Here is a 16,135-nt window from a genome sequence, read left to right as displayed (position 1 = left end):
ACAGCCTGGCGAGACGTACACCAGCTACATAGAGGATGTCGTCGATATTTGCGCCCGCGTCGATTCTACCATGAGTGAAGAGGACAAGGTGAAGCACATCCTCAAGGGCATCGAGGGCGATGCATTTCAAATGCTTCTCGCGCGAAACCCTTCATCTGTCGCAGCTGTCGTCACTCTTTGCCAGAGCTTCGATGAGCTGCGTCGCCAGAGGGTCCTTGCGCGCAGCGCTGTTGCACCCGGCCACTCTCTCTCGGGCCTCACGCTTCCTTCCAACTCCTCGCCTGAATCCTCACTCTCCGTTCAGATTAAGGATTTTATTCGTGAGGAGGTGGCGCGCCAACTGTCTATGCTGCCTCTCAGCGATCGACCCCTACAGCCTGACACATCTCTGGCTGCTCCCATTAGGAGAGCCATTCGCGAGGAACTTGCCGACTCGCTACCTTTGGCTCAACCATGTCCTCCCGTGGCGGCACCTCTGACCTATGCCGCAGTCGCAGCGCGACCTGCGCCGCCGACATTCGCATTTCCTGCGACAGTGCGACCTCAAGCAGTGCCAACTCCCGTGTCGCCTCCTATTCCGCCTCGAAGCCCAATTCAGAACCCTTGGCGCACACGCGACAACCGACCCATATGTTTCGCTTGCGGTTTCGCCGGCCATGTCGCGCGCTTCTGCCATCGTCGAATGCCACCTTCTAACCCTGCTGTCTCAACGCCTGGGTATGGATATTCCCACGATGCTACCAGCCATTCCATGCATCCCGACCCAGAGTATCCGCCGTCGTCTCGACGCCCTTTCGGCAACCATCGTTCTCCGTCACCACGTCGTCGCTCGCTTTCCCCCTTACGTCGTCGCCAGTCACCTAGCGAGGGAAACTAGTTGCTGCAGTTCTGCAGGCACGAACTGCCAGCTTCGCGACTTCTACAAGGCCTGCACAGTCGCCACACAATTTACTGGACGTTTTGGTTGAAGGAACCGCCACAATTGCGCTTATTGATACTGGGGCTGCGGTTTCTGTTATGGACGAAAAGCTTTGTCGTAAGCTCCGCAAGGTCACCACGCCGTTGTCTGGTTTGCTACTGCGTACCGCGAGTGCGCAGCATATAGCACCGCTCGCTCAATGTACCGCAAGAGTGCTCATTGCCGACGTAGTTTATGTTGTTGAATTTTTCGTGCTTCCTTCATGTTCACATGACATCATTCTTGGCTGGGACTTCTTGTCTCACCATCGTGCCATCATCGACTGTGCTCGGGCCGAAGTGGCGCTTTTCCCGCTTTCCGAAGCCTCGCTGCCTGACCCTTCTGAAAGTAAAGCCGCCAAGCTCACAGTTGTCTCCGATACGAACATACCACCCGAAATGTCGGTTCTTGTGCCCGTATCTTGTTCCGCCGCGCCAGACGCTACGGTGCTTTTTACACCATCGCCTATTTTTCTACGTCGCAAGGCTCTCCCTCTACCATTTGCCGTCCTCAACACTGTATCTGGATTATCCACTATGCTTGTGTGTAACCCGCTTCAATCCCCTGTGACCTTACTGCGTGGAGAATCCCTTGGTCGTGTTCAGCCCCTTGACCCGCTTCACATTCTCGATACTTCCGACGACATGGCCTGTTATGAGCTCGACGCCCTCACTTCTCCATTGTTGTGCGCATCATCATCATCATTGTCGTCGTCGTCGTCAGACGTTCTCGAATCTGCCTTGGACGCCGATCTCCCACCTGCGTACCGCCAGCAAGTCCTCGCGCTTCTTCAGAATTTTCGCTCGTCGTTTGATTGCGACCAACCATCCCTGGGACGTACGGCGACCGTCACTCACAGCATCCACACTGGTTCCCATCCACCATTACGCCAGCGGCCATACCGCGTGTCGGCAGCCGAGCGACAAATCATTACCGAGCAAGTCGACGATATGCTGCATCGTGGCGTCATTCGGCCTTCCCAGAGTCCTTGGGCGTCTCCTGTAGTATTAGTACGCAAGAAGGACGGCTCAATACGCTTCTGTTTGGATTACCGTCGGCTCAATAAGATAACTCGTAAAGATGTGTATCCGCTGCCTCGGATAGATGACGCCCTCGACTCCCTACAAGGCGCGGAGTACTTCTCATCTTTGGATCTTCGCTCCGGCTATTGGCAAGTGCCGATGGCTGAAGACGACTGTGAGAAGACCGCTTTCGTCACGCCCGACGGCTTGTATGAATTTACCGTAATGCCATTCGGGCTCTGCAACGCGCCCGCTACTTTCGAGCGTATGATGGACACTATCCTTCGTAACTACAAGTGGAAAACATGTCTATGCTATCTTGATGATATTGTCGTGTTTTCGCCCGATTTCCCGACGCACCTCGTTCGCTTGCGTGAGATCCTGACGTGTATCACCTCTGCCGGCCTCCAATTCAACATCAAAAAGTGCCGTTTTGCTGCCCGCAAGTTAACAATATTGGGACACGTTGTTTCGAAGGATGGTGTACTTCCTGACCCAGCCAAGCTTCGCGCGGTCGCAGAGTTTCCGATGCCCACCACTCTTAAGGCACTCCGCAGCTTTATAGGGCTCTGCTCTTACTTCCGGCGTTTTGTGCGCAATTTTGCCACTATTATCGCACCACTGACCAATTTGCTTACGGCTAGCAGCGGCATCTCCGCGTGGTCAACTTCGTGTGACGACGCCTTCAAGCAACTACGTCGTCTACTTACTTCGCCGCCGATTCTTCGACACTACGATCCGACAGCGCCCACAGAGCTACACACGGACGCCAGTGGCATCGGACTTGGTGCAGTCCTAGCGCAACGGAAAGACGGCTACGACGAGTACGTCGTCGCATATGCGAGTCGCACTTTAAAGAAGGCAGAAGCCAACTACTCTGTCACAGAGAAAGAGTGCTTGGCCATTATTTGGGCTCTCGTCAAATTTCGTCCGTACCTATATGGTCGCCCTTTTGACATTGTTACCGACCACCACGCCCTTTGCTGGCTGTCCTCGTTGAAAGATCCGTCAGGTCGCCTCGGCCGCTGGGCACTTCGCTTACAAGAATATAACATCCGCGTTGTCTACCGATCGGGCCGAAAGCACTCTGACGCCGATGCGCTTTCCCGATCACCGCTACCTTCCGATGTGGCTTCAGTGTCAACGCCCTTCGCATCCATGTCGACGATCAACGTCGCTGATATGCCGGCCGAGCAGCGTAAGGATCCCCTGCTTTCAACTATGCTGAATTTCCTCCACGATCCCTCCGTCACACCCTCTTCTCGAACACTTCGTCGCCAAGCCGCTAACTTTGCTGTCCACGACAACGTCCTTTACCGCAGAAATTATTTGCCTGATGGTCGCAAATGGCTGCTTGTGATACCACGACACATGCGTACTGACATATGCGCTTATTTCCATGACGCTCCTCATAATGGTCACGCCGGCGTTCTGAAAACGTACACTCGGCTGAGGCAGCGTTTCTACTGGCACGGCATGTATCACTTCGTGCGCCAGTACGTACGCGCTTGCACGGCGTGCCAAAGGCGTAAAATTCAACAGCGCCCTCCTGGCGAGTTACAGCCGCTCCCCTGCCCGGCCCGGCCATTTGATCGCGTCGGCATAGACCTATACGGGCCACTTCCCTACAGTTCCTCGGGTAATCGATGGATAATTGTAGGCGTCGACCACTTGACGCGCTACGCCGAGACTGCCGCACTTCCGGCGGCTTCTGCGCGTGACGTTGCCTTCTTCATCTTGCGGAACTTCGTTCTTTGACATGGAGCACCACGCGAACTGCTCAGCGACCGGGGGCGTGTGTTCCTGTCCGAAGTAATACAAGCCCTTCTCGCTGCATGCAGCATCGTTCACCGCAAGTCTACCGCCTACCACCCGCAAACGAACGGCTTGACAGAGAGGTTCAACCGCACACTCGGTGACATGTTGACTATGTACGTTGCCTCGGACCACAGCAACTGGGACACTGTTTTGCCGTTCGTCACGTATGCCTATAATACCGCCACACAAGCTACCACTGGCTTTTCGCCATTCTTTCTGCTATATGGCCGCGAGCCCTCGTGTACAATGGACACCCTGCTCCCATACCGACCCGACGCTTCTGAATGCACGCCAGTGTCTGAAGCCGCCAAATACGCAGAGGACTGTAGGCAGCTCGCCCGTACCCTTACGACCGCCGCCCAAGGTCGCCAAAAGCTGCGGCATGACAGTAACGTGCCTACACCACATTTTCCGCCTGGTTCCCTTGTTTGGTTGTGGATCCCACCTCACAGCCCTGGCCTTTCAACCAAACTTCTTGCACGCTATGATGGTCCCTACCGCGTCATCGACCGTACCTCGGCTGTCAACTACGTTGTCGAGCCTGTGACGCCATCACACGACCTTAGACATCGCGGACGTGACACGGCTCATGTCAGCCGACTTAAGCCATACTATGACCCCCTGATCCTACTACGCCGTAGGTCGCCAGGATGGCTCATCTTCTCTCCCGGGGGCCATTGTAGTGAAGAAGAGGAAGAAGTGTTCTTGCGTCTGTCGCTGTGCGCACCATCAGCGTTCGTGGACTGCCTCGATTGCGTGAGACGTCCAATAAATCGTCATATCACACATGGAACATCACGGCGAAGCCGACGGTGGAAATGCGCCTGGAGTGCCCATATCATTGCTGTCGCAATAAAATTTCGGTAGGGGTTGGCAGGTATAGTGGAGGGAAGACTGGTGATGACAGCTGCATGCACCGATAAGCGCGACAGTTATCTAGTAACGTTTAAGGATTCTGTACCTATCTGTCACGGTGGCTCATAAACAATCCGGAGAAATGGCAGGAGCGGGCGCACACCTCGTGGCACGTACTGAAGGGCTAAATCAAAGAAAATGTCCTAAGTCATGAAGTAAATCAATGAATCTGTTGAAAATGTGACATTCCATGAAGAAGTCGGTGTGCTTTAGAGATAAAATGGAGATGGCATCGTATGTTCAGGTTTCATGTAGGAATGTATTTTTGATTACGCAAAACAAAGATGAACTTAGTGACATTATACTTTGAATGTCATCGTACAGGGGTTATATATATATATATATATATATATATATATATATATATATATATATGACCGTTATGGTTCTTCCATTCCGGGCACATATAACCTTAGTATATATACGTACACACACACACACATACAGGGTGTTTCAGCGAACACTTTCAAAAATCCTTAAAGGTTGCCTGTGGCAGATAGCACAATTCTAGTTCATGAACTGGTCTACTCGAAGAGGCGGACATTACTTGCACAAGAAATAAGGATTATAAACAGGGATAAGGTGCCTCAGAAAGGCTGGCCAACGTTTCGATAGGAGGACCTATCTTCGTCAAAGGCGGCCTCGTCATCCTCGGCGGGTTAGTTTTAAAGGGTTAGTGGAGTGACGTCACGTCGATGTCCGCTGTGGCTGTCTGTAAAGGGAGAAACTGAAAAGAAAATGAGCGCCGGCGCTTGACTGGCTAGGCGCGGTTTCTAAGACGAGGGGACAAGAGCGGGAGAGCGAGAAAGTGGCAAAAAAATTATATTAAAAAAAAACCGTCAGAGGGGGTTGGGGGAGCGAGAGGCGAGTGAGCGTTCGGAGGAGTCGTGGTCGGCGTGCGTTTGGGGTCCCTGAAGAGCCGGTCAGTGTGCAGGTCACAATACGAGTTGTGACCGCGTGTGACTCGTATTGTGACCTGCACACTGACCAGCTCTTCAGGGACCCCAAACGCACGCCGACCACGACTCCTCCGAACGCTCACTCGCCTCTCGCTCCCCCAACCCCCTCTGACGGTTTTTTTTTTATATAATTTTTTTTGCCACTTTCTCGCTCTCCCGCTCTTGTCCCCTCGTCTTAGAAACCGCGCCTAGCCAGTCAAGCGCCGGCGCTCATTTTCTTTTCAGTTTCTCCCTTTACAGACAGCCACAGCGGACATCGACGTGACGTCACTCCACTAACCCTTTAAAACTAACCCGCCGAGGATGACGAGGCCGCCTTTGACGAAGATAGGTCCTCCTATCGAAACGTTGGCCAGCCTTTCTGAGGCACCTTATCCCTGTTTATAATCCTTATTCCTCGTGTGCTACTCCATTAGTCAGCCATCTTTTTTTTTGCACAAGAAATTGAAATGCATAATTGAATAATTAACAGAAATTCACTAATTAATTTTTTTACTAATTGCCTGATGGCCCCTATTGCAGTTTATAAATTGTAGCCGCGGAGTTCGCAAGGCGGATCCACTTAGAATTAATTCTCAGGATGACACCAGTTTTGAGATATTAATTCCCGAACTTTGCGGAGAAATGCATTGGCGTTCCAGTTAGGTTATTAACAAAACGTCGCTTTATGCATTGAAGCACAAAAGTAACTCAACCGGTATATCCGCTAAAATATCGACTGACCCGGCGGCAACCACGCAACACCCGGGAGGATGGGCAACGACCGCGTTGCTTTAAAACTCGCTCGCCAAGTAATATAACATACAATATTGACTTGACGTTTCGGGGGCCATATGGGTCCTTCGTTCGTGATGCCGATGAAAACATTTATGGCAGTGGCTCAATGGCCAATGCTATGTGCCAGAAGCCAGTTCCATAACTTTTCGTTAGTACTATGAAAAAAAGCGATCCGTATGTGCCTCGACACGTGGAATCGATATTAAATTTTATTTTGCTCGGCGATGTTGTGTTTTACTTCAATTACGTTCTTTTTTTCGCCAGACGGGTTTCCGTCGAACACTGGACGAAGCAATAAAGTCTAGGTATCTCAGTTTCGTAAATGTCGTTCACAGCGCCTCTATAATGCCACGAAATTGACATCCTGTACATCATCTACCAGAATGGACAGTTGGGCATTGCGCTGAGTATTATTTCCACGATTAAACATCCTGTAGATTGCGACACCGTCAGCGGAGGCCGACATCGCGCGGCGAGAGAGGTAAGCTCTTGCTATGGAGTCTGGCATCATCGACATGGTGTAATTGTGTGAGCGAGAATTTCTTGGTAGCTAGCGCTGTCGGCTTCTCCTGTTCCATCAACCTCAGAGCCCCTGGCAGGACGATGAACCATTCCACATTTTAAAGAGGTACAGATCATCCTCGCCACCATCATTAATAGGGCTTCTGCAAACAGGGTGTGAGCAAAGTAACCTTTCACGCAAAATTAGAAAAATGCAGGTAGAAGAAATATTGGCTATCAAAGACAACGCCATCTTCTGTGAAATCCTCTAGTAGAGAAATCAGTTTAGCGGAATTTCATGTAGATGACCGGAAAGTCAGAGCAAGAACAAACGCGGTGCACATCCTAGAACAGAGTGGGATCGATACGCAGTGACTTCACCACGTGACCCTACCACGTGATTCAGGCTATCGCGGATAACAGCATTTGGCAACTCGGGAACACCACTAACAGGTGGTACAAGAAAGACAACACACGGGCTCGTGAGTACACCATCTTGGGGATGGGCCCAGCTTGCTATTACGCTGCCTCCGGCATTGGCTAATTTTACATGGTGAGAAAGTAACCGAGCAGATGGATCGAGCCGTATGGATTTAAGCAAAGAGACCTTCGCTTTAATGAAGGAATTATGTACTTGAAGTCGTAGATTTGTTCCAGTGTAGATCTTTACGTTATCTTTGTCTTCTGCATATTCATCTTCAACCCAATTCTTACACTTTCTCGATTAAGGTCCTCAATCATTTGTTGTAATTCGTCTCCATTCTTGTTGAATAGGACAATGTCATCTGCAAACCGCAGGTTGCTGAGATATTCGCCGTTGATCCTCACTCCTAAGCCGGTGGACCATTAGGGTTACAGAATGGATACCAAGAGAAGGGAAGCGCAGTCGAGGTCGGCAGAAAACCAGATGGGATGATGAAGTTAGGAAATTTGCAGGCGCAAGTTGGAATACGCTAGCGCAAGACAGGGGTAATTGGATATCGCAGGGAGAGGCCTTCGTCCTGCAGTGGACATAAAATATAGGCTGATGATGATGATGATGAGATCTTTACGTACCCTTTGCTACTGCTTTGCGAAATTCTGTAATGAACAGAACCGGGTCACCGGCCCATTTGTAAGGATATTACCGATGGCTATATATAAGCCGATGCGTACCACGTCCCATCCTTCCTCGCGCGTGATCCCAGCGCAGACAACTGCTCACTGATCGGAGGATAGGATTGTCGCCAATGATTTAATGCTTAAAATAGTATACTATATATTGTTACAGTGCGTCAAAGGTAGTGGAGCAGCAGCAGCAGCGGCAACAACAACATTAGGAGAGCAGCGACGAAGGATGACGAGCAGTACCGTTACCCACTTGCCCTATGGCTCCCTGCAATAAACGCCTTCTACACACCCCGTAACAATATATATATATATATATATATATATATATATATATATATATATATATATATATATATATATATATATATAATTTCTTCTCTTAAGCACACATAAAGGCGTTCGCAGAGAGAGAGAGAGAGAAACGTGGTGGGAAAGGCAGGGAGGTTAACCGGAAAAGATTCTGGTTTGCTACCCTGCACTGGGGGAAGGGGAAGGGGAAATGAAAGGCGGAAAGAATAGGGAAGAGAAAAAGCAGTCACAAAAAAAAATTAAGGTATTAAAAAAAAAAAGAAAAAGAAAAGGAGGAGGTTCTCTTTGTATTTATTACACGTATATATGTGCCGAACGGGAAGCAGTGGGCGACCTAGCTCATGTTCTATATTTAGTCTACCAGAGGCACACGACTCTTGGCGCGACCGACCGGCTGAAACCGTTTCTCAATAACTCAAGGTCACAGACTGGCAGTGCCAGTCGGGGATGCGCAAATTGGAAACATGAGGGAGCTCCCGCGACCGAATTTGCCGCCGCCGGGAAACTGCTCTTCGGCGGCCTTGAGTGACTTCTCCCGCGCACAAAACTCCGTACACGACAGTTCTTGCATTCTGCTTCCGTCAGAACCGGGCCACTGCAGTATAGGAGCGAACCCTCGAGCCCGAGAGCAAGAGCTGATATCTCCTGAGGCACCGCAAAGAACGGTTACATTTATTTTTCTTTCGTCTGAATATCGCTACCCCCGCTTTAACGCAGCGCAAGAAAGTAGAGAGAGAGACAGAGAGAGGAGCAGAGACACACTATCACAACCGGTCACGATCACCACACCCTATCGGAAGGTTGCGCATTGGAATCAGGTCCGGGTCACCACTTGTTGGAAATGGAGCGACGTACTCGGTCACGTTACGTAGACAGCACACATGTCGAATACGTACATCAGTTCACGAAAAACTCAAATCAATCGTAAATCTTGGGCCGTCCCCGCAGAACATCGCGATCGAGAGAATGGCGCGGTAAGTGATCGTTGCAGCACGTGCCACATGGGCCCGCTCTGCGCATGCTCCGCCCAGCCAGACGTCGCCTAGCAACGGAGATGCGACGCTGCTATTAACTGGTATATCATATGCCCCCTTTGACTTCTTCAGTACATGTTCTTTCCTATGCTTTACCACCAGGCCTGACACGGAGATTTATTTATTTATTTATTTATTTATTTATTTATTTATTATTTATTTATTTATTATTTATTTATTTATTTATTTATCTGCATGTCGCCCAGTCGGCCTTACTTTAAAGGGTGGGGGGGGGGGGGGGGTGTTGCCGCAAGCAACGACGTCAGATTGGTTTGCTCTGCGCCTTGTAAGCTTGCAAAACTTTGCATGAGGGTCTCACAGCTCAGTTCGCGAAGGAATGCGTGCAACACCAAGCATGTCTCGAAGCAACACACCTGCGACACATGTGGAGTGTACAGTATTCCATTGAAATGGGGTAGAGATTACATAGGACAAACAGGTCGCTGTGTGAATGATCGGATACGCGAGCTTGTCAATCTGGTACCCACAGGCACGGGAGGTAACCTTCCGCTACATTGTAAGGAATGCGGTTGCAGTCCCATCTTCAGTGACGTATTAATCGTGGAGAAGGCTAAGACTCAGCAAGAGAGAGAGAGTTGATTGAAGCCTGTCGCATCTATAAACTTGGCCCCAAGAAGTGTGTCAGACCGCCATCTGTGTTCCTTACCAAGAAAGAGCTATTTCTTGATCAGTGTAACCGTGTATAGATAAGGTGTTGACCGCGTATTTGATATGTTGTGCCTTGCGCACGTTCAGTATGGACTTAGGGGAGGTTGTTTTCAAGAATGGGGTTCAGTTGCTAGTCCAGCCACCTTCCTGTCGCTTTGTCTATGTCTGCTTCTCGATTTTCTTCTATTTTCAAGTTTACTGGCATTCTTCTAGTATAACCAAGTATCAAGTAGCCCAACAAGCCACTCTTATTTTAGATCAATTTCCTTTTCGTTGTTTTCTATTTGCAGCCTGTCCCGGAAGCCTCTCGTGCATGCTCGTGCGTGCAAACGCCGCATGGCGCGCAGCGAAGCATAGACGTAGGGAGCCTACAGCGTTGCATGTAGGCTCTCTACATAGACGGAACGCGCGGAGTGATACATTTCGGTGACCGTACTTTCTGCGTAGCTTCCACAACGTTGCACTTGATGTATGAAACGAAGTATATATCAGCTACAATTGCGCGCACCGTTCTTTTTTGTGTATGTGTGAGGAGGGGGCGGTTGGTTATCACAGACGCGTTCTGGCTTACAGTCATATGGCGTCGTTGTGTTGTGCTATCACAGACGCGTTCTTGCGCCTGTCATGTGAGGTCGCTGCACAGTTGGGTGCGTTAGGGAGCCTACATGCAAACAGCTCTTGCATGTAGGCTCCCTAGGGTGCGTGCGTGTCATGTGTCTGCTGGCGTTCCGCTTGCTGGCGTGCCTAGCACCCGGCACTGCTGTGTATGTTGCTCGTTCCTTCCGTCACGGTCTAGCTTGCCAAAAAAAAAAGTTTGATTCCGTTGCTCTGACTTTGGTATTGCCACCCACGGCCACAACAGGTGTAGCGTTTGCTGTTTCTACGCGTAATGCTGTATACAACAGAGCCGTTAAGCAGTGGTGCTATTCTAGGTATCGGCAAGTTCCGCCATAGCGTCGAATCCGCCATATTGTCAGTTCTGATTGACTAAGGATGCCGCTCTTTTACAGAATTTCAGAGTACGACGGAATTCGCCCGATGTCTAAGATAGTGCCTCAATACATCTCTAGCGGTATTAAAGGTGGACTGCACGTGCGTTTCGAAGAACTATGAACTTGCCCTTAAAAGGGCGCGCACTCTTCCCGTGGGCGTCTTTGTTCCAACCTCCGACCAGCAAACTCCGACCCCGAGCCTCGAAATTACCACAAAAAGCTGGCGAAAGGACCACCTATTCGCTTTAAAAATTCAGAGCCCTTCTACTACTGCAAAGATGGAAGCCAGCTAAGCTGTGACTATGGTGGGTCTGCTATATTGAATATTGCTATAGTGAATTTATCTATTATCGTTATTGACTATATTGAGCGAATAAAGAGACATACACTCAAAGATCCCGGCGTTCATCATTTATTTTGTAACCATGGCAACCATCGCCTTGTGATCACCATGGTATACATCGAGTGGTTTAACATAACCACCAAACCCATACCGAGTCCGAGGCGCAAATGATGACGTCGCTTCAAATGGCTATGTCAAGAGGGAACGGGACACAGCTATTGGTTGGTAGAGTATTAACGGTTTGTCACTGACGTTTCGACACGCATCGTCAAAGACTATCGTTTTGGCAACATCGTTCATCGCTGTGGCGCATTGTTTTTGCCTCTTTGGGTCCCACGTGTGACAAGGGTGGTTGAAGGGCGCGTTACAGGTCCCCGAGCCCACGAGAGTATGTGCCATTGAGCTTGGGCCCTTTCTGCACTATCACCAGGATCGGCCCACTTTGTTATACTACGCGTCGTTTTGTCCGCGGACGCGATCCGCCAGAACCCAGCCATATACAGCTTCGCTGGTAATTTGTTAGTTTCGACCGAAGTAGAAGCATTGAAATCAGCTTGGTGTCGCATGGAGCTGAAGATATCTCGGAACGCAAGACGACGGTACAAATGCACCTTGAGTGTCAGTATAAATGCTATCGCAATAATACTTCGCATGTGTGATATAATTACTGCGGCATTCTCCATAAATAGAATAACATTCATAGGATGAACGCGTGCGTTCACTTGTGTTAAATTAGTCCTTGAGTACCACTACCTTGCATTACCCTGTCAGCGCCTCCGTAGGATCAATTTTACGAAATCAGTGCTGTTCAGAAAATAAAACATAGAACCCAGCTTCGTGATAACTAGAAAACAGGTTAAAAGAAATATGCTTCTGCTAGAAATCATGATTGTAGAGTTACTGCTAAAGTTTGGAAAAAGCCGAAAAAGAAACGCTTCGAAAAATTCTTGCTCATAACAAGAACAATTACGATGGTTCTACATAGTAAAGTAGCGAATATTTCATCCGCGAGAGCGATGGAATGGTTGTATTCGTAGTCTCTTGCACACTCGCAATGCCGTCTAGATCGAATGTATTTCCCCACTGAATTAACATCGCAAATTGTCCAATGCAGCATCCTCGATCTTCCTGCAGACGCAGGACACATTTCAGATCATCGAGCTTTCACTGCCGTGCTGAACCTCGAAGGAAGGTCAGGTGAACGCACTGATATGTGGAAACTAGACATTGCTTCTTTGCGTGACCAGGTGACTCTAACCGAACTCAAAGCCGCGATAGTTACATCAGTAAGCGATTATGAATATGATGTCAAAGCGTGGGATACTTTAAAGGAAATCTGGAGGTCGGCATGCACAGCAGCTAGCAGGAAACGCAAAAGAAAGGAGACTGAGCAACTTTGTGAGTGCCTGAGAAGGATGAGAATAGTACGAGATGGTGGCTCCCAAACACAGCCAATGTACGAGTACCTAGATTAGCAGCGTGAACGATACCATAGGCTTATGAGCTGGTACTCTCGTACCTCTGCAAAGGCGTGGATGACGAACAGGCCAATTTCTGATCCTGAGGTACTGCGGCTGGCTCGTACGTCCAGCAGGAGGCAAAATGGCAGCTCATATATTGAAAATGTTATAATAGAGGATGGCACAGAGAACAGTGCGAGACGAGATACCGAAAGAATATTTTGGAACTGGTTCTCAGACGCATTCTCATCGGAAAATATTTACAATGCCCAACTTTTTAGGTGAAGAAATATATGATTCTTGTAATAATCTACCCCACGTGGACTACACAGAAGGCAAGAAGTTTTTGATGTTATCCGATCTATGAACAGTGGATCAACACCCGGTACAGATGGCTTACCAGTCTAATTTTACCGGTCCTGCTGGCCTGAAGTAAGCACGGCCTTGGTATCTCTTCTTAACGGAATTCTTGCACGGGAAGGTATTCCTAAATCGTTTAATCGGGGCCGCGTGATACTCTTGCCAAAGCCAAACTCCAACCTTGCCGAACCCTCATCCTGAAGGCCCATAACGCTGCTCAACACAGACTATAAGGTATTCACAACCCTTCTTGTAAATCGCATGAAGTATTATTGCCTAAAATAGTCAGTGTGCATCAAACATGTTCCGTGCCTGGTCGGAGTATATTTTCATCTCTCCACTGAACACGTGATATCATACAATACACGACAGCGCGTGAAGCTTCAGGAGTATTGGTAAGTTTAGACCAAGCCAAAGCGTTCGACCGCTTAGAACACCAGTACTTATTTGAGGTGTTACGATGCTATACGTTCCCCGAAGAGTTTGTAGATATCCTGCGGATGTTGTATTCGGGAACAACAGCCGAGATACTACTTAACAGCACTTTAACTCCTAGGTTTGATGTGACAAGGGGAGTGCGGCAGGGCTGTCCTTTGTCACCTCTATTGTTTGTGCTTGCGATTGACCCATTGTTAAGGCGTTTTAGCCAGAGCTCGCTTGTAAGGGGTCTTCCTATGCCGGGAAATGGGTGCATGAAAGTGTCAGCATATGTGGATGATATTACTTTGTTCTTACGGGATAGGGACAGTCTTGTGGAGGTATTTCGTATTTATAATCAATATGCATCATTGTCAGGGAGTAAAATGAATATGAGGAAATGCGAAGCATTAAATTTAGGACGCAGTGCAATAACATTACCAGGAAACATTAAACAGAGCGAGCATATGCAAATACTAGGCATAAAATTTTCTACAAGTGGTGTTTCACCTTACACGTGGCGAGACATTATCAGCTGTATTAAAGCACAGTCGGAAGCAGTGACTGCGTCGCCACTGCCGCTATCAGAAAGGGCTTTCTTTATTAAGTATGCATTGTGCAGTAAACTGTGGTTTGCTGCAAGAGTGGCTCTTCCGCCGTCACCAACAGTACACGTAGTAAACAAACTTGTTTTCTCATGGTTCTGGATAAACATGACACAATACCTAGCACAACAATTTTTGCGTCTGCCGAAAGCCAGCAGAGGATGGAGCTTGCCGTGTATAGTTACATTTGGTAGGCTGCTGTGCACTAAGAGTACATGTGACCTACTTGATGATGATGAGTACCCAGTTAGGCCACTTCTCCTTTTTAACGTATCATTTGTTGGACGGTAGCACTGTCCTGCGTATGAGCAATTTGCGACAAGACGGCAACCCCCAGCCGCGGTTTGGAAATTCCGAAAGGAATCGCAACGAAAGCTCCGCTTTAAAAGGTGACGTCAAAGTCTACGAGCATTGCGGCTGGTCATGCGGCTGGTTTTTGACCGCAGCCGTCGTGGCCTCGTGGAAGAGCGCCCGCCTCGGCTGCGGGAGGTTGTGGGCTCGATTCCCACCGCCGCGGGGCACCCACTGGTTTAAATGGGTACAAGCGTACCCTGGCCTGGCGTTCGGCTTCCTTCAGGGGTGATACGCTTGGGAAAGGAGCCTGCGCCCTGAATTCCCGTCGAAACCCTCGTGAGGACAACCGCACTTGCACAAGCTGGCTTTGTAAGCGCGCAGCCGCCGCATACTGCGGTGCTGGCCTTACCGCTCTCGGAAGCAAGTTGCCTGAACTTTGCGGCATAAGCATTCGACGGTAATGACCCAGCCAATAGGCTGGGTCATTACCGTCGTTATCGGTCATTATCGCCCCCATCGAAATGCGGCCACGGCGGCTGCATTTCGATGGGACGAAACGCAGAAAAACACCCGTGGACTGAAAACACCCGCTCGCCCAGGTGGTCCAAATTAATCCAGAGTCAATCACTAAGGCGTGCCTCATAATCGGATAGTGGTGTTGGCACGTAAAGCCACATATTTAAAAACAAAATTAAGAGCGAAATGAAAGTTGTAGGTCGTCGTCGTCGTGGCCTTGAGAGAGGTCAGTGAAAGAAAAACTGTCGATACACTTCCTCCCCTTCGTTGCCGGCCTGTGTCGACGTCTGTCTGCGGCGCATTTATCTTTGCGAGCTCGCAATGCCGCCCGCTGACTGTCACACCTCCTCGACACCGACCCTCCTCCTCCTCCTCCCGCTGAGCTGTCCCGTAGCCCGGAAGTCGCCGCGCTCTGTTTCACCATTCATGCACGGCCGCTACCGTCGTACTTCCTATCGCACCGGTCCGGCGCCTTATCGTCGCGTCGCCGATTTTGCCGGCTTCCATCCTTTCCTGTTGACTCTTCTGGTGCGTCCTGTGTGTCTGTACGTGCGTAATACGTGCTATTACTAGCAACGTATTACGCTGCTACTGCTACTGCGCATGCGTTCGAGGTCGCGTCGGCGTACGCATGCGTTTGTCTGTAGAGAATTCGGCGTCTGTTTGCCGCGTAGTAATCGATCCATCAGGGTGTGTGCGTCTGTCTGTCGGTCTGTCTGTCTGTCTGTCTGTCTGTCTGTCTGTCTAACTGCCTGTATGTCCGTACATGGGCATCCGCGCATGCGCGTTAGTTCGTTTACGATATGCAGGTGTATCGTTTACCGTGTGCATTAGCTGAATGTGCACAACTGCGCGCGCGCGCGTCTGTGTGTGTGTGTGTGTGTGTGTGTGTGTGTGTGTGTGTGTGTGTGTGTGTGTGTGTGTGTGTGTGTGTGTGTGTGTGTGTGTGTGTGTGTGTGTGTGTGTGTGTGTGTGTGTGTGTGTGTGTGTGTGTGTGTGTGTGTGTGTGTGTGCGTGTCAAAACATTATCCCTTGCGTACTCATTAGCTCGCGTTTGTGAAACCGCTTCTCCGTAT

The 16,135-nt window shown here is 49.5% G+C and overlaps 1 protein-coding gene across 1 annotated transcript in view; it reads right to left on the bottom strand.

Annotated features, from left to right (window-relative positions):
* The window catches only part of LOC125939877 (uncharacterized), a 225,827-nt gene that overhangs the window by 184,482 nt on the left and 25,210 nt on the right, over window positions 1–16,135 (bottom strand). The gene's annotated exons all lie outside the window — the stretch shown is intronic.

This window comes from Dermacentor silvarum, chromosome 9 (assembly GCF_013339745.2).
Source record: "Dermacentor silvarum isolate Dsil-2018 chromosome 9, BIME_Dsil_1.4, whole genome shotgun sequence".
NCBI lineage: Eukaryota > Metazoa > Arthropoda > Arachnida > Ixodida > Ixodidae > Dermacentor > Dermacentor silvarum.
The sequence above is the reverse complement of the archived record's forward strand: the minus strand, read 5'-3'. Positions and strand labels throughout refer to the sequence as shown.